Source organism: Dendrobates tinctorius, unplaced genomic scaffold (assembly GCF_039654945.1).
Source record: "Dendrobates tinctorius isolate UK_male_01 unplaced genomic scaffold, ASM3965494v1 ptg000193l, whole genome shotgun sequence".
In the NCBI taxonomy this organism is placed as follows: Eukaryota; Metazoa; Chordata; class Amphibia; order Anura; family Dendrobatidae; genus Dendrobates; species Dendrobates tinctorius.
In genome coordinates this window covers 1,542,390-1,568,058 of record NW_027361860.1, presented here as the reverse complement: position 1 = coordinate 1,568,058, position 25,669 = coordinate 1,542,390, and the positions used below count along the sequence as shown (strand labels likewise).

The following is a 25,669-nucleotide window of genomic DNA, read 5'->3' as shown; positions in this document are numbered from 1 at the left end:
CTTCCTGACAGTTTAATCCTCACTAGAGCCCCTATCTTGAAAGTAGATTCATATGGTGTCTCCATTCTCTGCATTCTTGATGCAGCATGTGGAAGTATGGCTTTCAAGCTTTCCTGCAACTACTGCAACCATTTGGGCCTTGCAACAGCATCTGTTAGTGGTAAATGGTTCATGTGGAAAAATTGCTTTTTTTTTTTTCCTGTCATTAGTACGAAAGAAGGAAATTGAGTTGTGGAAGAAGTCGTTCCTCACACTCAACAGTGCAGAAGGGTCGGCATCAACCTAAGTATCTCCTTTGTCCAACAACATCTTGGCAATTCTGAATTTTATTGTTCTTTTCATCATTTCCACAATACCAGCGGACTGTGGGTGGTAAGGTACATTAAACTGTTGTACCGCTAGAATAGTACAAACTGCTTGCATGACTTTTCCAGTAAAGTGACTTCCTCAATAAGAGGTGATCATTCTTGGGATCTACCAAGTGCAAAAGACATGAATAAATAATGCTCTAACTGTAGACAAAGCATCATCTTTCCTGACAGGTAAAATAGTTTTAGAAATACCATCTACTACAACCAATGCATACCTGAGACCATTTTTACCTGATGGTAACAGACCGATCTGTAACATAGACCATGGACAATCTGCAGGTGCAATTTGGAGTAGTGGAGGTTTGTCCTTTTGGTCTTGGATTCATTTGAGCACAAATGAGACATGATTCAACAATACTTTATATAGTCTCTTCCATCTTTTTCCAGTAAAAATTCTGAGAATGCCTAACCTTTTCTGTTTTCCTAAATGACCCAAACGTTCAGGATTATATCTTGTGAACTCAACCTGTAGATGTTTTGGTACCACAGGACGGAACTCCCCATTTAAGTCATGACACAACCCCGTTTAAACAAAAGGGAGGTTATGGATCCACTTGGGAAGCAACAAGAGATGTCTTTTTCGTCTGCAAAACGGATATTCGGGTCTGTTCTTGAACTGCTGAAACCTTGAGAGGTTAATGTTGAAACACTTTTCTTGTCACGGCTGCCTCTTTGGCTAGAATATCTGCAGTTGCATTTCCTACAGATAATTCATCATATTTTTTATAGGCAGCGACTTTGATAATAGAATGAAAAGCAAAAAATGGTTTTGCTATTATCTCAAATTGTTTAAAGCGTGTCACTGTGTGCAAGAGTCTTATTAAATTGTACAAAGCCTTTCTTTTCCCAAACTGGCAAATCGGTCCGTGGGTGATGGTGACACAGTGCCAACATATTCCGCAGCACTTTACATTTTAGAGGGGGCTTGTACAGACAATATACACTACTGCATACCAATAGACAGAGCAAAACAGATACCAAGAGGAATGAAGGCCCTGCATCATTCTGCAGACCATTATCTATGTATTGGAGGCTTCACATTATCTGACCTTGTATCTAGTTCAGATTTGCTAACAATTAGGATCCATCTAATCATCTTGGTGACAGACAACTTCCACCCAGAACAGATCAGCTGCAGCTTCTAGAATAACATGGTGATCTGAGAGACGTCACTTCCTGCCATTGGCGTTACATCAGCTCCTCAGTGCTGCTCCTATGTGGTCACTGGTTATTGTGAGGCTCATTAGTATAATCCAACATTTCCCCTCACCTCAGGTGTCTCCTCCCTGGAAGCCAAAAATTTCCTTCTGCATTATGCTGTTCACCCCTATTCTGAGGATGGAAAAAACCTTATCCCTGAATTATGCAAATGTTGATTAAGTAAATTTGTGGGATAATTGCTTGTTTAAACGAAGTTTGTTAGAATTTATTACTTTTAATTAATTTCAGTTGAGTGATCTGATCAATTTTCACCAGTGGAGATATCTGGCAGTAAGGCTAAGTGCACACGGTGATTTTCTTCCTGTGGATTTTTCCACGCAGACTTTAAGAAATCCGCAGGTGATATGACCGGCATTTTTCCTGCTGATTTCTTTTTTATTGCGGTTTTCCACTGCGGTTTTTCTTCTGCGGATTTGGAGAATGGAGCAGGTGGAAAACTGCAGAAAAGAAGTGACATGCTGCATTTTTTGGACCGGACAAAAACCGTGTGGAAAAAACGCAGCGTGTGCACATGGCATAAGTGTTCCATTGTTCTGCAGTGCTCCCAGTGGAAAGATTTAGTATTGCAGTATTCAGTGACGTCATGGATGTCCATAATGGTTGTAATTCCAAGAAGTCTTAGAAAATTTCCACTTCTGATGCAAGATTGTGTGATGCTTTATGCATGGATCAGTCTGGACTGTAGACTTCTGTCTCAAGATTCAGGTTCTGTTTTTATCATAAATTAAAGCTGTTGGCTGTCCTGCCTCTATTACCAATTCTTCATCAACTGCCAAGTTAAGGCTCATTCACACGTCGGTGTTTGGTCAGTATTTTGCATCAGTGTTTGTATGCCAAAGCCAGAAATGGAACGTACCGAGAAAAAATATAATTGAAAGACTGACTCCTGTTCCTTATTTTGGAGACATTCCTGGTTTTGGCATACAAATACTGATGTGTGGAAGACGCCTTAGTCTGAGTTGACAAGTTGGCATATAATCTAGCAAAAAATGGCACTCGGCTTGGTATTATGGTGACAATTTATTCAAGGAGTAGTACACAGTAGTAAAGGTTTTGGACAGACAAGTGACCTTCAGTGTAATAGATTAACATAGACATAGATGATCATGGACACACATGAGTTGAGACTGGGCAAGAAGCTTCATGAAGGTAAAACTTACTAGCTGTATGAGCTCCTCAATTACCCTGGCTTTGTCCTCATGCAGTCCAAGGACCAGATCACAGTGGGCAATGCAGCCAGGAAGGACCACATTGAGAGGAAAGCATCCATCTCCAACAAGACCACCAGCTGCATATTCAAACTGCTACAAGAATTTGGTATCATGACAGCATTTGTGACTAAGTGCAACTGGTTCATTGACACTCTGTGAGATGATCCCTATAGAGTGGGTGTGCAGGAGAATAGCCACCAGTTCATTCCTGAATAGAAATCCTGGGCGTACCAGAAGGATATAAATTTTATCCTCCTAAAGTATAGTTGTTGTGAACTTTCTGGTTTTCCTCTGGCTTCTGGTGAGGGTGGTGGAGCTGGCTGTGTTGACAGAGGAGTTGTGAGGTCTCCATCCAGGCTCCCTCTAGTGGTGACAGTAGGTAATGAAGCTGATCTAAATGGCAGACCTGCCACCTGAGGAGGAGGACTGTGAGTGGACATCAGAAGTCTCTGATGGGATTTAAGTCAGCTGACTCCCTAATTTTTTTTCCTGCCCTGAGGCTCTGGTTTCCAGTTCTGCTCCTGCCTTCTCAAGCTAAGTGTGCTCTGCTATTTTTTTTTCTCATGACATTTGGTCTGGTTTACACAGTTTTTGTGGTGAGCCAGCCCCTGCTGGGGCTGTGCTGAATTTCCATTCTTATGTCTCTGTTTATGCCTGTTTGCTTTTTGTCCCTGATCAGATTGGTCTCCTTTTGCTCTGTCATCAGAATATACCAGAGTGCTGATATAGGGAATTGAAGTTTGGCGACTTCAGGGTTTTTGTTATCAGAAAGTGTTGGACATTTTTTGGCAGAGTTTTGTGCATGATTGCAGACAGCATCTTTCCTTTCCTGTCCTTTCTAGTTGATGCCAATAATCACTCTCAATGGTCTGAAGATCAGCTGATTGCAACTAAACTGTGCTGGCCTTGTGATTGGCCAGGCAGAGGTGGACATCATGAACCCTTCCACAGTGGCCATCTTTGAAATTCTGGAAAAAACATTGTCAGCACAAGACTGCACCCGAGTGAATATGAAGATTGAGTTTTGTGTGGATGTGACCAAAAAAAGAAATGGTCTTTGCTGATGTGATTGATAATGACTTGTGGCATCTATGGCCCTCAGGTGATCAGACCCAGCAGAAGGATGAACAGACTTGCCACGAAAAGTCAAAAGTGGGTTGCAGACAAAGAAGTTACTGGTGACCTAGTCATAGCCAAGAATGGATTGTTGATGGGGTAAATTTCTGACCTAGTCCACTGTGAAAAGATTAAGCAATCTGTGCAAATTATGGCATCCCATGTGAACTGAGGGAGATGTCTGATCACAAAGGACCTGATGAGACTGCCTGTTTGTGTTGGTCTCTCCAGGCATGTGATGTGACTGTCACACAGCTGCAACACATGCAGCTGCGGCGCCTAACTGCTGATAAATGGGAGTGCTCCAGGTTTCCAATGCAGCTATTAGGAAACCGCTAATGGTATTCTGATAAGCCCAAGTGATGGGCGAGCACTAAAAAGCTCGGGTGCTCATTGGTTGGGTCCAGCAAATTGGAATACCCAATAAACCCGTGTAACCAGCTCAACGTAAGTCTATGGGAAAATGGGAAAAGTAAGCACTTGTGCCACGACCTCCCACCCCAACCCCCCTCGGGTGATTTTGGGGCCTAAAAATAAATCTGAAATCATTAGGAACAGTGTTCAAATTACATGGTATCATCATGGGGAATACCCCTGGAAGCATTTCAGACTCCCAGGTCACAGCTATGAACAATGTTGTCAGTCCTATGCCATTTTTAGAGGCACACAATAAAACATACAAAAAAAAACTGAAATGGATGTTCCTGGGAAATATTAAGGAACATCCTTTTCATGGTAATGTGTATGTAAGACAAAATAAATAACCCAAAACAAAAATGTTCTTCCACCACTTGGGCTATGTTCAAACGTAGTGTTTTGGATGGTTTTTCAAATCTAGCATTCCTTTCAACCAAAACAAATGCATTCACTGGGAAATGTCACTTGAGGAAGTGGAGACAAAAGGGACATGGTAGAAAATGCTTCTTGTGTATGGTGCAGCCATTAGTAGAAGATGGGGGGTGTTCCCATAGTGCTGCATGAAGTATAATTCAGAATTCTGTTCTGTGCTCACCTCCATTTGTCTTGGCAGTACTGTGCAGCGGTTTGGCTGATTTGCACATGGTTAGTGATGGGAAGGGCTCTATTACTCTGAGTACTGTTCAAGAAGCTTCTTGAATCATCTTTATCAAGTTGCTCTCCTGGATTGATTCCTTCTTCCACTTCATCTTCTTCTTGGTCTTTCTTCTGTCCACTTTCTCTTAATTGCTGTAGATCTGTGGAACTAGACAGACAAATTAGCTAACTTACACTCTGAATGGTAGCGATAACTAAAACTAATTGACCAAACATCTTCCATAATGCATTATTGCTTAACTCCACTTCTATAAAGATAGGTGGCAGGGCTGCCTATGGCTGGAGGTGACTTACCTTAAGCTTTGTCCTCTTTCACCCAATATTGTTGTTGTTCAACTTCAGATGGGAAATTCCTTCTTGCTGATGGGTATGGTTGATGTAAGTTCCAGCAAGTTCTTGATCTTCAAAGGTTTTCTTGTGCCATTTGGTAAAATAGCTCTTGCCTTTTTTGCACTCACCAAAGGTTGATGAAATCTAGAGAGAAAATACATTGGTGCTAGTGACTACCACACAAGTAAGCATAGAATTCCTACTATTCAAGCCACATGTCACAGTCCTCAGTTCTAATCCTCAATTCCCAATTCAGACCATCCTGACCAGAAGCACAGGCAATCGCCACCTCTTGGTGTACAATTGTAAGTGGAAAAGTCAGGTCCAGCTTCTTGGTGCAGTCGAGCATTTGCTGTTTCAATATATGAAATAGTGCAACACACAGACCCCTACTGCTGTCCTATCCATTTTGACTCTTGTACTAAGACTTCATAAGAGTCAAAACACACAGGCTGGCAAGAGGCGTCCGTTTTGCTGTGATATACTGGATTATGTATTGAAATGGCAATAAATTAGTAACTGCACCTAGAAGCTGGACATGTCTTTTCAACGTTTCCTACTGTTCACTCACTTCTCATGGAGCTTTTTCAAGTCCTTCCCAGAATGTGTAATGGGTTGTCCTTTTAACTGCACAAAAAATGGTTAAATATCTTTGAATTCTTCAGCTGAGTTGGTCAGATAAATTTGAGGTATGTTTCGACTAGCTATTGAATAAACATTTTGTTAAGGATTTGCTTAGCTGAACATAACAAAGTAAATATATTGATTTACCCTTACACACATCTTCCTGCCAGGGCCGTATTGTTTGTGCTGCCCTAGGCACGTTTAGTGCTGCCTCCCCCATTGGTGAGCATGAGTAATGCAGACACTGTCGTCAGTGACTTGGGCTACTGTCAAATCAGCGATTTTTGCATTTCGCAGCAGATCCAGTAGTTTTTTTTTGCATTTGCCATGTAACAGATCACTTGTGGCAGCACTGCATTCAGCCTCATTTATTCCCTATGGGACTTGCAGACATGTGTGACACTTGGGGTTTTGCCGTGATCCAGCAAATGCGGTACTTGAAGCAACTGAAGAAAAAAGCTGCTAGGTAATGAATGAGGCCGGATCTATGTGTATGCCCATATAGCTCTTTCCAAGATACTTCCAGCAATATTTTTACACGTTCATTCTATTCATCTGAAATCGGTTTGCATACATATTCAAATGTCTATATAGTGAGAGATAGAAATATTTAATGGATCCTTAGTCTATATGGATATTGATGCGCTTAAAATTTTCTGATGCCCTGTTTAGATCTGTACCCTTTTGGTATTTTGTTTGTCATGCACAATTGCACTTTGTCTCAACCATGTGTTTGTTCTTTGATGTAGTAATAAATTTTGATCTTTATTAAATAAGTGGGCTTTTTTGATCGTAGTTTCTTTTCTATGTTTATATTGAAATGAGGGAGTAGATCTGTTGCTCCAGCTCTATACCTGCTCGGTGCCACCTCTTCCTGATCAACTTGCAGCTCTTTTTTCCAGAATGAAACACATCATAGAGGCTGTCAGTGAAGCAAAAGCAGGTAGCACTCTGTGGGAAATAGAGCTGGAGTGATAGAAGGTTAAGATCCACCACAGTCGTTAGGCATAATTTATATATCAAATGAAATGGTGATTACTGAATAAAGGGAGAAGGGGCTGACCATATAAAGGTGTTAACTGAGTTTGTCTTTAAAAGAGCTACATGTGGGTCGCCCTCGCACACAGGGCAGCGGGGTACTCGGTACTGGGCTGTTATCAAGGCAGCAATGTCACAGCAGCGGTGACCCGGTCTGTGGCCCTGGGCGCCCAATATCAATGGCGGTGATGTTAATGGTGTTAAAGTTTATATGAATAGTTCGAGACGCCACCCGTGGTGTTTGGCAAGTAAGATGGTAAGCCATCGCTGCATACAGATCTGTTGAGACTGATGGTGTGGTGCAGTAGAGATGGTAAAGCTCCCCACAGGTGGAGCTGTAGTCCCAGGGTAGTGTAGGTGCAATGGATGAGGAGAGGCGCAGAATGGTATGGATGCTGGCACCCAGGTGTAGTGGTGCAGGAATAACTGAACGACACCAGAGTATGCGGTTCCAATGCTTTACTCACTGTTTGTAGTTCACATAACTGCCTGCCTCCATACTGTGTTCTCCAGGTCAGGGCTCCAGACAGGATGAAATTCTCCCTTCCACACTCTGCCAACATGTACCTTACTGAACGACTCCTCCAATGCGCCTTTAGGTGCGAAGCACTCCAGTACTTTGTTACCCTGGAATGCCTCTCTCTGTGTTCATAGTCTATACTGGTATGACAGACAGCTGTAGCCTGCTTTGGGGACTCCTCACTGCGTCCCGGCTCTCTATTCAGTTGCTGTTGTGTCCCAAGTCTATGATGGGAGCAAGGCGTTAGCGGCTCACTACTCATTCGGTGTCTGTTGCCGGACATAAAGATCCAATCAACCTCGGGGACCAGGCCCCATCCTTTGCGCTCTCTGGACTGGAAGGGTTCTCTTTCTCAACCTGCTTCCCTCCGTTCTTCTGTTCTCCTTCGTTCTGATCTGTTCTATCTCTCTTATGGAAGGTTAGGTTATCAATCTTATCAGTCTCTCGTGTCAGCAGCCTAGATCACTGGAACCTGCTGCAGCACATCCCTCAGACGCCCATCGTCTCTCTTCTCTCTCCTCAAACCAACAAACCACTAACTTTCACTCTTCCCTCTCTTTTGTATCTAACTTCACCCGCCTCCCCAGCACCTCTCGTGTTACGAAGCCAGGGACCACAAAAGGCACCCTATGACCTTTCCAGCATAAAGCATGGATGGGTCCCTGCTGAACTATCCTGTGTGTGGGGTGCAGGTGTTGGAATGCAGAAAGGAGTTCCCAGCCTACCTGGATGGTGGGGCACTTCATCTTAGGAGAAGGTGCAGTACATCTGTGGCAACTGTAGCTTCAGGGGTGCCATACATGCACACATATAAGGCTTGGAGGGGTTAAATCCTGCAGACTGCCTTTAAATAAATACATTGGAACATGGTGTATAAGTATGGTAAAATAGCAGTCCTTATTCCATGAAGCGCTACAACTCCTTCAGTCAACTGATCAATGCTGATGTCAATATTGATTGCCTATTATAAGGATAGGATGAGTGAAGAATTCTGAAACCACGGATATGTGATAATCATTCTAAATGGTGCTTGGCACTCTTCCATCCGGTTCTCATTATCAGACTCCATGAGCACCTGATTATATTCACTAAGAGCTGCAAGGAACATTATGGAGATGTATCCACTTCTTCCTTCTCATTGCTGCCCTTCTATGTCCACCATTCTGAAGATGACACTTTGTAAATCAAATGGATATTCGATGATTCCTGTTGTGGGCACTCTGACTCAGAGCACAAGTTGTTGAAGGTAGATATCCATGATCTGCAATATGGTCCAGGTCATTTGGATAATTATTTGTGGAATCAGACAGCTGATAATCCCGTCTCCTATCATAGCATTCTTATATGCCAGGGTCATTCCATAAATATTTCACTGCATCTACATAAGGGATCTCAAATGAGCACACCTTCTCAATATCAACTTCACGAAATAACAGTGCATGGCCCTTATTGTGTTGCTACTTGTATGGAATTTTAAGGGTCTCCCTTGCCCAAATCATAGCTTGCATTGCAGTGAATATGTTCTGGTACACAAGCTTAGTGAAGCCCCACTTCATCAGAGTAGCCAGATCCATGGATAATCCTTATCTACTCCCGGCAGGTGTCCCTCTTGTCTTGGTGGAGCTGCCTGTCTCATCACTGTTCCTCCGAGCTTCCTTGGCCTTCTCGCTGAGGCAGCACACCATGATGGACTCCAGAGTCATTTCTGCTAACTGCTAGTGGTGCTGGAAAGAGACAGACGACCCCCCCCCCACCCTGCAAGTCACAGACCTGCTTCTCCTTGTAAGAAGGGGGATTGCTGTGCTGATTGGGGGGAGGCAGACTGAGACGGGAGATACACTATGTTCCAATGTATTTATTTAAAGGTATTAGCATGGTAAAATAGCAGTCCTTATTCCATGAAACTCTACAACTCCTTCAGTCAACTGATCAGGGCTGATGTCAATATTGATTGCCTATTGTAAGGATACGATATTAAATCCTCAAATCAATTAAACAGACGTTTAGTGCATATGATGTCCACAGAGCTAATACACAATGCTGCCAGCAAAAATATTCTTGCATAGGTATTACGGTAGCACAGTGGCTCTGTGGCTAGCACTGTAACGGTGGCTTAGTTTTTACCACTGTATATAGTGTCTCAGTGACCAGCGCAACAGCTTCGTAGCATTGGGGTTCAAATCCCACAGAGGATGACAGTTGTGCAAAGTTTGTTCTGTGTTTGGAGTTTGATAGGAAACCCACACAAAGGCCTACTAATAGGATATTTAGATTGTGGGGACAGTGTTGATGTATTTAAAGCGCGTGGAGTAAAAAGGAACCTGTCACCTCGTTTTACCACTATAAGCTGTGGCCACTGCTTTTTGGTGCTGTAGGGATTTAACTTGCTCAGGAGCCACCAGAGTCAATCAGGAGGCACGCTCCTTTAAGAGTTCATAGGGTTTATTGCTCCATAACCCATAAACCAGCCCATAACATAAGGAATAGCCTTTAGCTCAGGTGGAAGCAAGTATGTGTCCATTGTTTCAGGCTCAGTCCTGGAGCCTCAGCAAACAGGAGGCTTATCCCTCCTTGCATACAGCCAATACACCCAGGCCTCACCAGGTCAGCAGCCTCAGCACGTGGTCTTTAGGAAGGTAGCACACCTTCCTCCACTTAGGCCTGCTGGGACCTTCCACATGGCTCAATCAGATCCATGCTCTCTCCCATGTGACCTACTCTGGTTACCTTATATGGTCTGTACCCACACCCAGCAGGTTACATGGCTATGACCTCATCACAGGTCCTTCAAGCATTTAATCACATATACTTTATTGTGACACAATTAAACACTCCCCTGGGTGGATTTGTAGATGACTGATCCTGCCCATCTCATCAATCTGAAGGCTTCTCCCTGACACCTTGGAATGACATAAGCTTTGCTGATCAGCACATAAGCAAGCTTTCATCTCAAGGCCACCCATCTTGAGATGCATAATGATCCTTCAGCATCCTATACCCATTACCACAATGGATATGACTGTAGGCCCGTCCTGGGACACCCACACAGCGCCCCCTAGCAGACACAGTGGTCACTACAACACAGTGCTTATCTACAACTTTCTAGAATGCTGTAGATAAGCCCCTGATCCAACCTGCAAGATAAGAAAAACATGTTTTATTATTCTCACCCGGGCGTGGTCTGGTCCGATTGGTGAGCAGGTCCGGCACCTCCCATCTTCATGCAATGTCATTTTCCTTGATTTGTCGTGCTCCTGCGCAGGTGTACTGATGTGCACTGTTGAAATCTTGGAAGAAGGTCCTGTGGACTGATGAAACAAAGATTGAGGAGTTTGGTCATACAAAAAAGCGTTATGCATGGAGGCTAAAAAACACAGCATTCCAAGAAAAACACTTGCTACCCACAGTAAAATTTGGTGGAGGTTCCATCATGCTTTTGGGCTGTGTGGCCAATGCCGGCACCGGGAATCTTGTTAAAGTTGAGGGTCGCATGGATTCAACTCAGTATCAGCAGATTCTTGATAATAATGTGCAAGAATCAGTGACAAAGTTGAAGTTACACAAGGGATGGATATTTCAGCAAGACAATGATCCAAAACACTGCTCCAAATCTACTCAGGCATTCATGCAGAGGAACAACTACAATGTTCTGGAATGGCCATCCCAGTCCCCAGATCTCAATATCATTGAACATCTGTGGGATGATTTGAAGCTGGCTGTCCATGCTCGGCGACCATCAAAGTTAACTGAACTGGAATTGTTTTGTAAACAGGAATGGTCACAAATACCTTCATCCAGGAACTCATTAATAGTAAAGGAAGAGACTAGAGGCTGTTATTTTTGCAAAAGGAGGATCTATGAAATATTAATGTCACTTTTATGTTGAGGTGCCTATTCCTTTGCACCGGTCAAATTTTGTTTAAATGCAGATTTCACATTTTCTGTTAGTTATATTTCTGGATTCAAATGAGGTTTATTGTACTGAGTTCATCAGTTATTAGATATATGAAACTGAAATAGCTGTTGCAAAAGCCAAAATTGTTATAAAGAAAACAGGTTAACATTAATAGGGGTGCCCAAACGTTTACATATGACTGTATAATATAACTTATTCTTTGTTTCTACAGCTTTACAGAATGCTGTAGATAAGCCCCTAAAGGCGGTGGTCGCATCTTGTAGCGACAAAACGAGGTGACAGGTTCCCTTTTTAATAAGAATATTATTTATTCATTGGTATTATGCGATGTCACAATACCAGGATCTGAGGATCTTCTGTTTCGAGGTCAAGAGCTCTCTGATGCGATGTGGCTGCCTGTCTCGCTGTCTTCCTCTTTTGACACTGCAGTGTTGTGGACAAAACATTAACTGGTTAAGAACAAGTATGGTGTCTATGTACTAACTGAACTATAAACTCTCCCCATAAAATGTCCAGCAGACATTGTAGGATTACTATATTGATTTTATTATTCTATTACTGCCCAGTCTCTAAACATGGACGTATGAATAAGGCCTTAGTCAAACACATATTTGAAAAAATGGTATCTGTGTCATTGGTGTATGGTCAGTGTCAGATTTTACAATAAGGATATATGTACACGTTGTGGATTTGCCTGGGGATGGCGCATGCTCCGATTCAGATCTAGTCTCCTGAGATCTCGGGGCAAGATCTAAATCTGAGCATGCACCGCCCCAGTGGCCATTTTCCTGGAGGCCACCGCATCCCTCCAGTGGAGCTTCAAAGGACTCCGGGCTCTGACAAAATGCCAGCGAAGCCCCCTTTGCTACAGAGCCGCCGCCCTAGCAGAGAGCAGCACAGAGCACCGCTGCCATAATGAGGTAATCTGGATACTTTACTTGCACCTTCCTGGTGAGGCGCCCCCTCACCTTGTCTTCGGGACCACTCCCTCCTCCATCTTCCCACCACCACCATACACAATGACCGCAGATTGCTCCGCACCTGCCCTATAAGATGACATCTGGCATACAAGACGACCCCTAGCTTAAAAGGTTTTCATGGGTTAAAAAATCATCTTGTATGCCAGAAAATATGGTATAATGTCAGGGAGAACTCTTATATATGATGTCCAGGGACAGGCGATCTATAATATATAATGCTCAGGTAGTAGATCTATAATATACAATGTACAGTCCAGGCAAATCTATAATATATAATGTCCAGCTAAGACCGGAGGCAGAGATGTATTACAACACTCCCACCCCACTCACTCTATCTGGGACTGGGAGCAAACATTGCCAGTGCTGCTGCTGCTGCCATTCACTCTCTGGGACCATCTGGGAGCAAACATTGCCGCTGCTGTGTGCTCCAGCCAGTAGTAATGGACACCAGAGACACAAGATGGGGAGCTGACAAGCACCTTGACACGTTTCACCACCATGGGCTTCAGGTGTTGTGGGGGAAAAATGCCTCAAAACACCAGTGTTAATGATTTCTTATCCATTTAGTATAAAAATGAATGAACAAAAGAGAAATCTTAATTGCATCAGTATTTGGGACCAATCTCTGCCATCACCAGTTCTAGGTACTTGCCGCTTGCACAGTTTTTGATGGCATTTGTCAGGCAGGTCTTTCCAAACATCTTGGAAAACTACCTGCAGATCTTCAGTGTATGAGGCTTGTGCAAATCCTGTCTCTTCATGTGATCACACAGACTGACATTGAGGTCAAGGGTCTGTGGGGCCAAATCGCCTCCAAGTCTCCTTGTTCTTTATACTGAAGGCTGTTACTAATGACACTGGATGATTTGGATTTTCTGCTGCAGAATAAACTATAGTTAGATTTACTATTTGCTCTACCATTTAGATGCAATATATTTTTACGATTATATTTAACGTGCAATGTTCTGTGGATTCCTATTGGTGATAATGGGATATTAGTAGGTAAATTGCTTAACCATTTCAGGCAACAAAACTACTCTGCAATATTTTGGTGCAATAATGTAGACTTGCAACCCATTTCAAGGGTCTTCATTGTCAGGGAAGACGCCAACTATCTGGAGGGAGGGAAGCTGTAACTAGCCAAATACTGAGGCTGAGCTGGAAAGGCCCACTTGGGACAGGAAGATGAGTCAGATGTTACAGATGTCTGTGGCTTGAGTGTTCCTCTTCGAATGTTCTGCTTCCATTTACAAGCCTGAGTGGTCATTTTGGGGAGAGTGCAGAGTCTGGAGAAAGGGTGGTCTGCAACTGGATTGGGATGTTGGCCTCCTTGACTACTTAAATTGAGAAAAATGACCCTGCTCTTTGTGTTCCTGACATGTGCTTTTCAGACCATCCCAGAGACAGTCCATGAAAGGCACGTAGTCTGCAAGTGGGATGAGCTGAAGTGGCTGCTCAGGTCTGCTAGGTGAGACCACTATTCAGATTGTGGTCCTTTTTAAGATCCCTTGAACAGGGCGGAGTAAAGAAAAAGTTTGGTCTGCGTGGATGACCTGTTGCTAGGTCCATAGTGATATTTGTCACATCATGTCATCTAAACTAGCAATTGACATCAACATGTTAAGAATTCTCTGGGTGCAGATGATTCTCCTGAAACATGGTGGTGTACCTTTCTCATGTCATCCTGGAAGCTGAGTGGATCCATGTTTGTCAATTGCACTTCCTGGTCTCCCTTCTGGACTCATGTGGTCATTGCAAAAGAATCCCAAAGTAAGCCTATGAAACGTAGACAAGTGTCACAGGTTGTTAGGAGAGCGAGTACAAAGAAGCAGGTATAATGTAGATTTCTTCAAAAGCTAGATTAAAATGCAACCATATCCTTTTAATTTCTTCTATTTCTTATGGATACATTAAAATGAATACTTGTTTCAAATGGCTGAATATTGCACATGTGAACTTGGCATAAAAGGATCCTGTGAACAGGTCAATGATGCTTACAGTATTAAATAAGATGGCAGAACAAATCATATGTTTGTATGAACTTGTGGACAGACCTCCTTAGCACTGGAGTCTTCTGTGGATTGTCAACTCTCTGCAAAACTTTCAGATTAAGAATTACAGGTTTCATGCAATACTAGCTTGTTAAAGCTGCTTCTGTTTCCATAATCATGGACTTCTCAGAAGGTTCCATCACCAGGATCTGGTTAGAATGATCGTGGCACCATGTCCCTCTATGAAGTCTTAGAATTTTCATATTGGATCCAAGGAAGCGGTGTGATTTCTGTATGACTCAATGATTGGCATTCAGGCTTCTGTCTCAAGACTTAATACAGAACCCAGAAAGCAACACATAATCATAAACTCAAGCTGTTCCATAAACTATAAAGAACAAGCCCAGAGGTGATAATGGTAAAATGTATATCCCAAGTTTGGCAATCAAGATAATATACAACAGAAAACATACTGTGCAAAAACGCTGACCATAAGACCTGATGTTCTCACTAAAGTAATCTGTACAGCAAGTTACAAAAAAGTTTTACAATAGTCCAATTAAGATAAATAGGGCACTTCAACCAATGATACACAACAAATCCCACATATCACATAGTAGGAAAAAGAGATCCCACAATATAATATAATAAACAAGGTATATACTTTATTGAAAAAATCACTAAAACCAGCGTGAAATAGCAGCAAGATTGCCATGAAGAGGACACACCGCAAAGGCCTTTATCAGGACTATATATGCATGCATGCAGCATGGCATATAAACATGCAATTAACTTATGGTTACATAAAAAAGAGAGATAGATATATATATATTATGCAGTGCTTTGTTATAGTAAATGCCCAAATATGAGCTCTACAATAGAGTAGTCCCCAGACACAATGGCTGTAGCAAACACCATAAGAAGCCCATACTGCAAAGAGAGATACCATACCATCGCTAGTGAAGTCCTAATAATGCCCAGGAACTCGGCTCCATAGTAGCCATCTAATGGAACCGGTATATAATAAACCGGGTAAAGGAGCATTGTAAAAGAATATATCTACCTGTGGCAGAGCGGTGTCCCCACACCCCGACGCGCGTTTCGCCGCCTGCTTCTTCCAGGGGCGGGTCTATTGGCAGGGTAACCATGTTTTTAAATCGCAAATGGCCAATCAGACGGCATTGGTAAGGGGCGGCGTCTATCGGTATAGTCGGCGTCATGCGCACCCGCCCCTCACCCCGCGTCTGCTTCCTGCCGGCGCTCTATGATGCAGCAGCCATAAGGGCTGCGCGTCAGTGTGTGAGCGGCATTGGAAACATCGGAGTGAAAGAGGATGCGCATGCGCACCACCGGTTTACCTCGGCACAGAGAATGAAGCCATAAACGAAACCGCTCATATACCCATCGTGAAACACATAAACAAGAGGATATTGATAAATGAAAAAAGGAATAGGGGAGCCTCCAAATCAGTATGGTAAATCTCTAGTAAGCAGATGGAACACAGAAAAAACCCCAGATGAATACGTTCCTATCTATATATTTAATTACACTCAAAAAGAGGGAAAGAACCTATAACAAAAAAAGTGACAAAAAGGTAATGTGAAGATTCTTCATATTAATATAAAAACATCAGGTGACATGAATAATAGATATGGTAAGTCACCATCAATTCACAATCATAAGTGTATGTAGAAGACAAATGGAGTGATAGTGCTTATCCTTAAAAATCTAAGGACTATAAAAGGACCCAACAGGGCCATAAAGGGGGGAATGGGTTATTCTCCAAATAAGGAGCTCCAAAGTGACAGTGCTACACACAAGTAACAAGACTATACTCTTAAATTACAGCTAATGTGAAGGATACATAACAATAACAAACATGCAACATTGGACATATGCACCGACACTGGTACGAGAGACAAATACAGGATAAGGCAATATATACGATAACGATTATGGCTTCTTCATGCAACTCCATGCTTGCATCCAAAGACGACCCCGACATAATAATCACAGGAAAACTCTCTAGAAGGCCTAAATAAAACTTAAAAAGAAATAATTAAAATCAGATCACGAAAAACACTAAAAACACCCGCCATAAAAAGGAAATACCTCTACAAAAAGAAACTCATACTCTCATTCAAGCCCATAGGACTAAGGGTACCTAAGCGGTAAATCCACCGGCATTCCAATTGGGCTAGAGCCTTACTTAAGTTTCCTCCTCTGAAGCCCAAATCCCATTGATCAATCGCCTTCAAACGTAACCCCCGAGGGTTACAATCATGATATACCTTAAAATGTCTTGGTATGCTTTTTAAAGAAGTGATATCTTCTACCGTGGCTGCTTTTTCAATATCGAGAACATGTTCTCTTACTCGCAGTATAAATTCTCTTGTGGTGAGCCCCACATATACTTTCCCGCAAGGGCATTCCGCATGGTATATTACCTCCTTGGATGTGCATGTAAAATGTTTCCAAATATGGAAAACCCTGGATCTATCAGCATTTTTGAAGGTTTTACTCTTGGTGAGATTTAAACACGCCTTACACAGGCCACATGGAAAAAACCCTGGATTAGCTACTTTCCCATTTTTTATAATTTTACCGGCATCATAATGACTATGGACCAAAAGGTCCTTAAAATTGGCTGAACGCCGAGCCACACATTGAGGTGTCTCCGGTAAGATCTGTTTTAAGATAGGATCAATTAATAAGATGTTCCAATGTCGTAGGATAATCTCCTGCACATAATGCCACTGGCCATTGAATGTTGATATAAAACGTACCTGTGTATTATCTTCTATCATTTTCCTTTTCCCACCAAACAGTAGTTCGTTCCTAGGAGTGGTTGAAGCTCTTTTATACCCACTCTGGATCTTTCTGCGGCTATATCCTCTGTCCTTAAATCTCATGGTGAGCTCCTGACTTTTTTCAAATAGAAAGGGATCCGAACAGATTCTCTTTGCCCTTAGAAATTGGCCAATGGGGATACCACGGATGGTACTTGCTGGATGGGAAAAATCAGCCATCAAATAGGAGTTGGTGGCAGTAGATTTTCTGAATATATCCGTGTGGAGTATTCCATCCGATGATGCCTCAATCCAAATATCCAAAAATTCCAAAGACCTGCCTGTTTTAAATGTAAGTTTCACATTAATATCATTATTTAATTTGTGAAACAACTTTACCAAGTCCACATCCATACCCTCCCACACAGAGAATATCATCGATATCTCATCCAATTTTGTACTTTTCCCATTTCTTCAAAATTATCTCCCATGAATGTCCCGTTCCCACGCTCCCAAAAAAAGGTTAGCGTAGGAGGGGGCACATGAAGCCCCCATAGCTGTACCTTGTAATTGGCAGTAGATTTTTACATAATGTGTTTACTTTTAATGGGTCAGAACAAATTCCAATAGGATTAAGATGAGATCCACCAGATGTCCATCAATATTGCTCGAGCGTAGAAACCAGGATGTGGCCGCCAAACCATCTTTGTGCCTTATTGAGGTATAAAGAGCTTCCACATCTGCAGTTACAAGAACCATATTTTCCTCCAGTTGTACCTGGTCTATACGTTGTAAAGCCTGATTCATATCCCTAATGAAAGATGGAAGGGTAGAGACAATAGGTTTCAAAAAATCTACCACATCAGAGACAACCTCACAGAAACTCCCATTTCCGGCCACAATTGGTCGTCCTGGGGGATCCAAAGGATTCTTGTGTACCTTCGGGATGAGATAGAATGTTGCCAGTCTAGGTTGGAAATCCCAAATCTTCTCCAGAAATGCTTTAGAGACTAACCCATCACAGAACGCCTTTTCAAAAATAGAAATTAAGGTCTGTTGGAAGGAACATAAGGGGTTATACGTTAACCTCTGATAAGATTTATCGTCAAGCAATTTCATAGCTTGACGTTCGTACATCTCAGTTGGCCATACAACTAAGTTACCCCCTTTATCAGCGGGCTTGATAACCACATCATTCAACATCTGTAAGTCCTTCAAAGCCAAACGTTCCTCAGTAGATAAATTATCCTTATTATATTGATTATGTGCCAAATTTTCTATATCCCGTGTGACCATCCGGGTAAATACTTCAACCGTAGGGGATACACTTAGTGAGGGGAAAGTCCGAGACTTAACAAAAAGACCAGAGGGGACAGTACTCGCCTCCTTCAATGTATTTTCCTCCAAAAGAGATTCCAAAACCTGTATGGCTTCATTTTCCTCAACCGTATTCAAGAGCAATTGGCTCCCATCTTTGGGTTTGAAATGATATTTCTTTAAAATCTTGCGAGCAAAAAGGTGGAGATTAGAGTTGAGCGAAACGGGTCGAAAAAATTCAAAAGTCGCCGACTTTTGGCAGTCGGGTTTCATGAAACGAAACCCGACCCTAGGATGAGGCCGGCCACGAGGTCGGCGACTGACGAGCCAAAGTCGCGTTTCAAAAGTTTGGCTGAAAGAGCGCAAAACAAACAGGATCCACAGACACTGTGGGCAACGTGATGTCCTAGGCACTGGTCACCACCATCTTTCAGAAGGGCATGCAAGTGATTGGCTTGCTTTGGTGGGCGTCACAGGGGGTATAAGGGCGTGCACGCCGACCGCCATCTTACTTCTGCCGATCTTAGTATAAGGAGAGGTTGCTGCTGATTCTGTAGGGAGAGCGTTAGGCAGGGAAGAAGACAAAAAAACTGCTTCTGCTGCTAGCGATTTGGCCTGCACAACACACCAGTCACTGTGTGTGCAGTGCAAGGGGAGGCTATATAGTGGTGTATCAGTGGTGTTGGTTGTTGGGCTGCCTTCTAAGGCTTCCTGACACGCTGGCATTGCCGTTTACCCACTGCTCCGCAAACTGCTTTTTTAAAAGCAATCCAATCTCCCTTATCCTCTAGTCACTTTTGTCACAGCTGTGCCATCGAGCCTGTCACATAGCGCTCAGATATCAGTGGGCCTCACACAATCCACAAGTGTCCAGTGTCCAAAAGAGTGCGCAGAGATTCAAAATCTCCATTATCCTCTCGTCACTTTGGTCACTGGCAGCTGTGCCATCGAGCCTGTCACATAGCGCTCAGATATCAGTGGGCCTCACACAATCCAAAAGTGTCCACTGTCCACAAGTGTGTGCAGAAATTCTAAATCTCCCCTGTCCTATAGACACCTTGTACCTTTTTTTACATTACTATATAGTTTGTTGGATTTTGTCTACATTAATACCAAAAATGAGGAAGGCTGGTGGAAGAGGCCGTGGAATTGGGCGGGGGTTGGCAGCTGGTAATGATGGTGTTGGTGGTGGATCTGATGGTAGTGGCAAGAGCAAAATAGGACCGAATGCAGGAGGTGCTGACCCTGCGTCATCGTCTGGCTACATAAGGCCTCAAACGCTTAGTTTTCTAGGAGTTGGCAAACCGCTTTTAAAGCCAGAGCATCAGGAAAAAGTTTTGTCTTACATTGCTGACTCAGCCTCCAGCTCTATCGCCTCCTCTTCTTCAGTTGTAAAACGTAAAAGCACTGAGTCGTCATTGGAGACTCATGTTCATGAACCACACCTTTCCTTGTGTCCTTCACCCCAACCAAGATTGAAGGATGATGCAGGCCATACTACTGATTACTCCATGGAGCTGTTTTCACATACCATGCCTGGATTATCAAGTGAAATGGTGAATTACCCAGGCCAAGATGAATCTGACATGGAGTGCACTGATGCACAGCTGCTGATGGATGATTCTGCTGGTACATTCACTCAGAGCACTACATTGTCCTCGCAGTGTACAGAGCCAGATTTTGACCCTGATGAGACTCAGGTGCCCCTTCCTGCACACTATACCACCATACACGGTGACAGAGAAAGGTGCACATGACATAGAAGAGGAGGTGATGGATGACCCAGTTGTTGACCCAGATTGGCATCCATTGGGGGAAGAGGGTGCTGCTTCCAATAGCTCAGATGAGGAGCATCCACAGCAGACATCGACATCGCAACAGCTGTTATCTGGCAGGCCCAGAGCACTCCAAAGACAGGTTCCAAACATCAAAAGAGTTGCTGGACAGCTTGTCCAGAGGGTCAAAAGATCACAGCGTGCTAGGCCGCAAAATGTCTGCCAAAGTAGGAAGAGTGCAGTGTGGCACTTTTTTGAACAAAATCCTCATGATCAGGCCAAGGTTATCTGTAAGAAGTGCGCAAAGACCTTTAGCCGAGGGAAAAATCTGAAAAATTTGAATACCAGTTTCATGCTTAGACATTTAACCAGCATGCACTTGCAAGCGTGGACACAACACCAAACCTCAAGTGCCACATGTGCAACTGATCACAACGAAGGTAGTCAGCAACGCTACATTGTTTCCCCCACTGTAAGCCCACCGGTTAGCACAGCAGCAAATGTTGAGGTGTCGTTGCAAGGTCACAGCAGTCAGGGAATCCCACTGTTATATCAACGAAAGACTGATTCTAGGCCATCAGAAAGAACACCAACTCCATCACCATCAACCCTCTCTCAGTCCGCCCTGTCCACCGCTACTTCCACCATATGCAGCTCTCAAGTCCAGATCACCCTCCCAGACACTGAGTAGGTCAAGAAAGTACTCAGTCTCTCATCCGCGTACACTGGGTTTGAACGCCCACATTGCCAAACTAATCTCGTTTGAGATGATGCCCTTTCGGTTGGTGGAAAGCACAGCTTTCCGCGAACTCATGGCCTATGCAGTACCACGCTATGACCTACCCAGTCGCCACTTCTCTCGCAAAGCCATCCCAGCCCTCCACCATCATGTGAAAGACCGCATTGTCCATGCACTCAAGCAGTCAGTGAGCGGAAAGGTGCACCTCACAACTGATGCATGGTCCAGTCGGCATGGCCAGGGCCGTTACGTGTCCATCACTGCGCACTGGGTTAATGTGGTGGATGCAGGGTCCACAGGGGACAGCGGTGGTGGGACAGTGCTGCCTAGCCCACGGTATAGGAAACAGTTGGCTGTAGGCGTTCGATCCTCCTCCTCCAGAAGCGAAAGCTCGTCCACAGAGCGCAGTCGTACGAGCACTCCATCTGCAGCTGCCACTGTTGCACACGATGTGTCCCCCTATCGAGCAGCTAGTGGAAAGCGTCAACTGGCTGTGTTGCAGATGATGTGTTTGGGCAACAGACACACCGCCGAGGTGCTGGCCGAGTACTTGAAGCGACAAACTGAGTCATGGCTGGGCAGTGTACATCTTGAGGCAGGCAAGGTAGTTAGTGATAACGACCGTAATTTTGTGGCATCCATAGCCCTTTCAAAACTCAGCCACATAAGTTGCTTGGCTCACACCTTGAACCTGGTGGTGCAGTGCTTCCTCAAAAATTATCCGGAGTTAACAGCCCTGCTCCAGAAGGTGCGAAGACTGTGCGCGCACATCCGCCGGTCGCCTGTACACTCCGTTCATATGCAGAAGCTGCAGCGATTGCTCCACCTTCCCAACCACTGCCTCATTATCGACATTGCAACAAGGTGGAACTCCACCCTGCACATGGTGGAGCGGCTGTGCGAGCAGAGGCAGGCCATAATGCATTTGTGGGAGGATACACGGCCAGGCACTTTGAGAGCAGACATGGAGTTGACAGGCGTGCAGTGGTCGAAGCTGAAAGACCTTTGTAAAGTCCTTCAGTGTTTTGAGGAATGCACACGGCTGGTAAGCGCAGACGACGCCATCCTAAGCATGAGCATCCCACTTATGCGTCTGCTCATGCAAACTTTGACGCACCTTAAGGAGCAGGCGTCTGCAGCCAATGTTGATGAGGAGGAGGGAATCCTTGATGACATTCAGCCATTGTCTGCTCAGGGACCTCTCCTGGACGAGGTGGAGGAGGAGGAGGATGATGGGGATGTTTACTTGGGGGAGGAGGATGCATCTCGTGGGGCAAGTGAAAATGTTGGCGTGGCAAGGTCTGGTACAGGGTTTGTGCGTGACTGGAGGGATGTGGTTTTGCCAGAAAGTGCTCCTCCACCCAGCACTCGCAGTGCATCATTGACACCGGAAACATTGGCCCACATGTCAGATTATGCCTTGCGGATCCTAAAAAGGGACCCCCGCATTGCCAGAATGATGACGACTACTGGTTGGCCAGCATCCTGGATCCACTCTATAAAGGCAAATTACAAAACATCATGCCACAGGAGAACCTTGACCTAATATTGGCTAATAAACAAGCAACTCTGGTAAATCGGTTGCTTGAGGCATTCCCAGCACACAGCAGCGGTGATGGTTCTCACACGAGCCGTACGGGCCGGGGGCAGCTTGGCAGAGGTGTTCGTGGTGCACACAGCAGAAGTGGTGTTGGAGACAGGGGTTTCATGACAATGTTGTGGACTGATTTTTAAAATACTGCTCACACAACTGGTAATACTGCATCGATGGAAAGTGACAGGAGACAGCAGTTGTCAACTATGGTTACAAACTAGTTTTCCTCCCATATCGATGTTCTCCCACACAGGTCATTCCCCTTTGACTATTGGGCCACTAAACTGGACACCTGGCCTGAATTGGCCCAATATGCCTTACAGGAGCTCGCTTGCCCAGCTGCAAGTGTGCTATCGGAAAGAGTCTTCAGTGCAGCTGGATCAATCCTGACAGAAAAAAGGACCCGTCTGTCAACCCAAAATGTGGATGATCTAACCTTCATTAAAATGAACCACGCATGGGTTTCCAAGGATTTTGTCCCACCTTCCCCTGATGACACATAGGGTGACAGAAAAATGGCTTGCTTTGGTCCACCTCTTCCTGGTACTGCACCTATTTCGCCTTTTGCATCAGCTGAATGTCCAACATCAACATATGCCACTTTCTAAAACTCCCTAACTGTGCTGCCTCCCCCCCCCATGGCCGGGGTCAACACCTAGCGCACGACACCGTGCGAGTGCCGTTGCCCTGGACAGGTGGGTAGGCCGACTCTTGGGCGCGGGCACTGGCACAGGGTCACTCATAGTGCAATCAAGTGTCTCTGACGGTGGTGGTGCACACCCGCCGTCAGACACACCGCTGTACTATGAGGGGCCCAGTGCCAGTACCGACGCCCACGAGTGGGCCCCCCTTGCTTGGGCAGGGCCCCAGCATTTGCAATCTTTACCTCTCCCTGCTCCTCCGCTGTGTAATCTGGGCCGTCAAATCCATACTGGACCTAACACCGTCTGAGCCTGCCTCCTGAGACATATATTTTGAATGTGTACGCTATCCATACATGTTATCCGGGGATACGGTACCCTTTCTAACCTTTGTGCAATCACGTGCAATCCATACTGGGCGTGAGAACGGCTGGTGAGCTGTTAAGCAAGCTACAGCACCTGTCCAGACAAGTACAGGGATTCCCTAGCGAGGAGACTTATTTGATTGTTTTCAATGTTGGGACAGCAATTTTTGGGGAGCACTATACTCTGGAGAATGATAGATGGGGCCCACCATACACTGGAACATTCCAAAGGTGGACATCAGACACTGGAGCAGCATTTACAGGGCCCATTATACACTAGAGCATTAGAAATGGGGCCCATTATGTTTGGAGCATTATTTGGGCCCATAAGACAGTGGAGCTTCATCCATGGGGACCAACATATACTGTAGCATTATGTGGAGCTCATCATATACTGTTTCAAACATTATATGGGACCAATGATTCTGTATGGAGAAATAGATGGGCCTCGTCATGAGATGTAAAAAGTGAGGTATTTTTCATTGTACTATACCGCTATTTCTCTGCCGTATCGGAGCATGATGAGTTGTGGTATGTGTTAAAGGGGCGCTCTTTCGCCCAGGGCACATGAAAACCTGCAGCCAGCCCTCCCCCCCACAACTTTAGCCAAATAACCCCCATTTTTCAGTGCGTAACTTGTATTATGAAGTTAATTAAGGTTGACACGCTTAAGTAAGAAGAATTGATGCTTTTGGCATTCAAATGGGCACTGTAGGTGTGTTTCCTGTCCTCCTCTCACTGCCGACTTTTATTCCCTATTGACTTACATTGGGTTTCTTGTTTCGGGACGACCCCGACTTTTCCCTATAATCGGACGATCTTGCTCGACCCGACTTTTGGAAAAGTCGGGTTTCACGAAACGCGACCCTAAAAAACCAAAAGTCGCTCAACTCTAGTGGAGATCCTTTATGGCAGTAAAGGCATCTAAATGAGAGGTAGGAGAAAAGGTAAGACCTTTTTCTAAGAGCTCAACTTGTATTGATGTTAAGGGGTGTGAAGATAAATTAATCACCTTCAAATGATCCCTGGATTTCCTAGATCTTTGTATCCTATTAAACATCTCTGGATATTATTGTTTTGCTCCACTTCTTAACTGGAAATCCCTCTGTTATTGCTCCATTATAGGACCAACTGCTTTCACTGCCTGATGCACTAGATGCATCAGAAACTTCCTGAGATCTGTGTAGAACCACCATCAGACTTCTTATGCTGCCAACGGTATACTTTATTCATGTCATAATCTTTAGTATCCCTTAATTTTTTGAGTTTCCCTTTACTGACTTCATCCTCCCATTTATCCACTTCTATGCCCAAATCCTTGAGCCATACTTCAAGGGAATCCTTGGTCATACTACTTGTTAATGTTTTATAAATACCCTCCAAATCATCATCCAGCACTTTAAGGGATAAAGTATTGTGTTCTATGATGATTTTAATAAAGTCCAGCGAACAATTAGATGCCGTACTCACCCATCTGGTAATTAAATCATCATTATTCAAATCAAAAGTAGGGTAAAGCTGAACCCTCAATCCCCTGGGGATAATTTTTTTACCCAAATAATTTTCCAAAGCTGCTCGATTCCACCAGGTCTTAGTCTTTTTATGAAGGGCATTTTTATATTTGAGCATGAGTTCCTTATTAGACGTAGAGGCATCCTGGGAAACGTACACAGCATCTTCCTTATATAAATTCACAGCTTTAGAACGTCAAGTCTGTTCCTTGGCCAAAAAATCCATTGCTGGACAATCTGTTAAAAAACAGCAAACACTAATATAACAACAATAGTCCAATTAAGATAAATAGGGCACTTCAACCAATGATACACAACAAATCCCACATATCACACAGCAGGAAAAAGAGATCCCACAATATAATATAATAAACAAGGTATATACTTTATTGAAAAAAATCACTAAAACCAGCGTGAAATAGCAGCAAGATTGCCATGAAGAGGACACACCGCAAAGGCCTTTATCAGGACTATATATGCATGCAGCATGGCATATAAACATACAATTAACATATGGTTACATAAAAAAGATATATAATATGCAGT

At 44.0% G+C, this 25,669-nt stretch overlaps 1 long non-coding RNA gene and 1 pseudogene across 1 annotated transcript in view; one reads left to right on the top strand and one right to left on the bottom strand.

Annotated features, from left to right (window-relative positions):
* The window catches only part of LOC141055990 (uncharacterized), a 303,731-nt gene that overhangs the window by 82,389 nt on the left and 195,673 nt on the right, over positions 1–25,669 (top strand). The window lies entirely within an intron of this gene.
* On the bottom strand, positions 8,470–9,208 carry LOC141055999 (guanine nucleotide-binding protein G(q) subunit alpha-like; annotated as a pseudogene).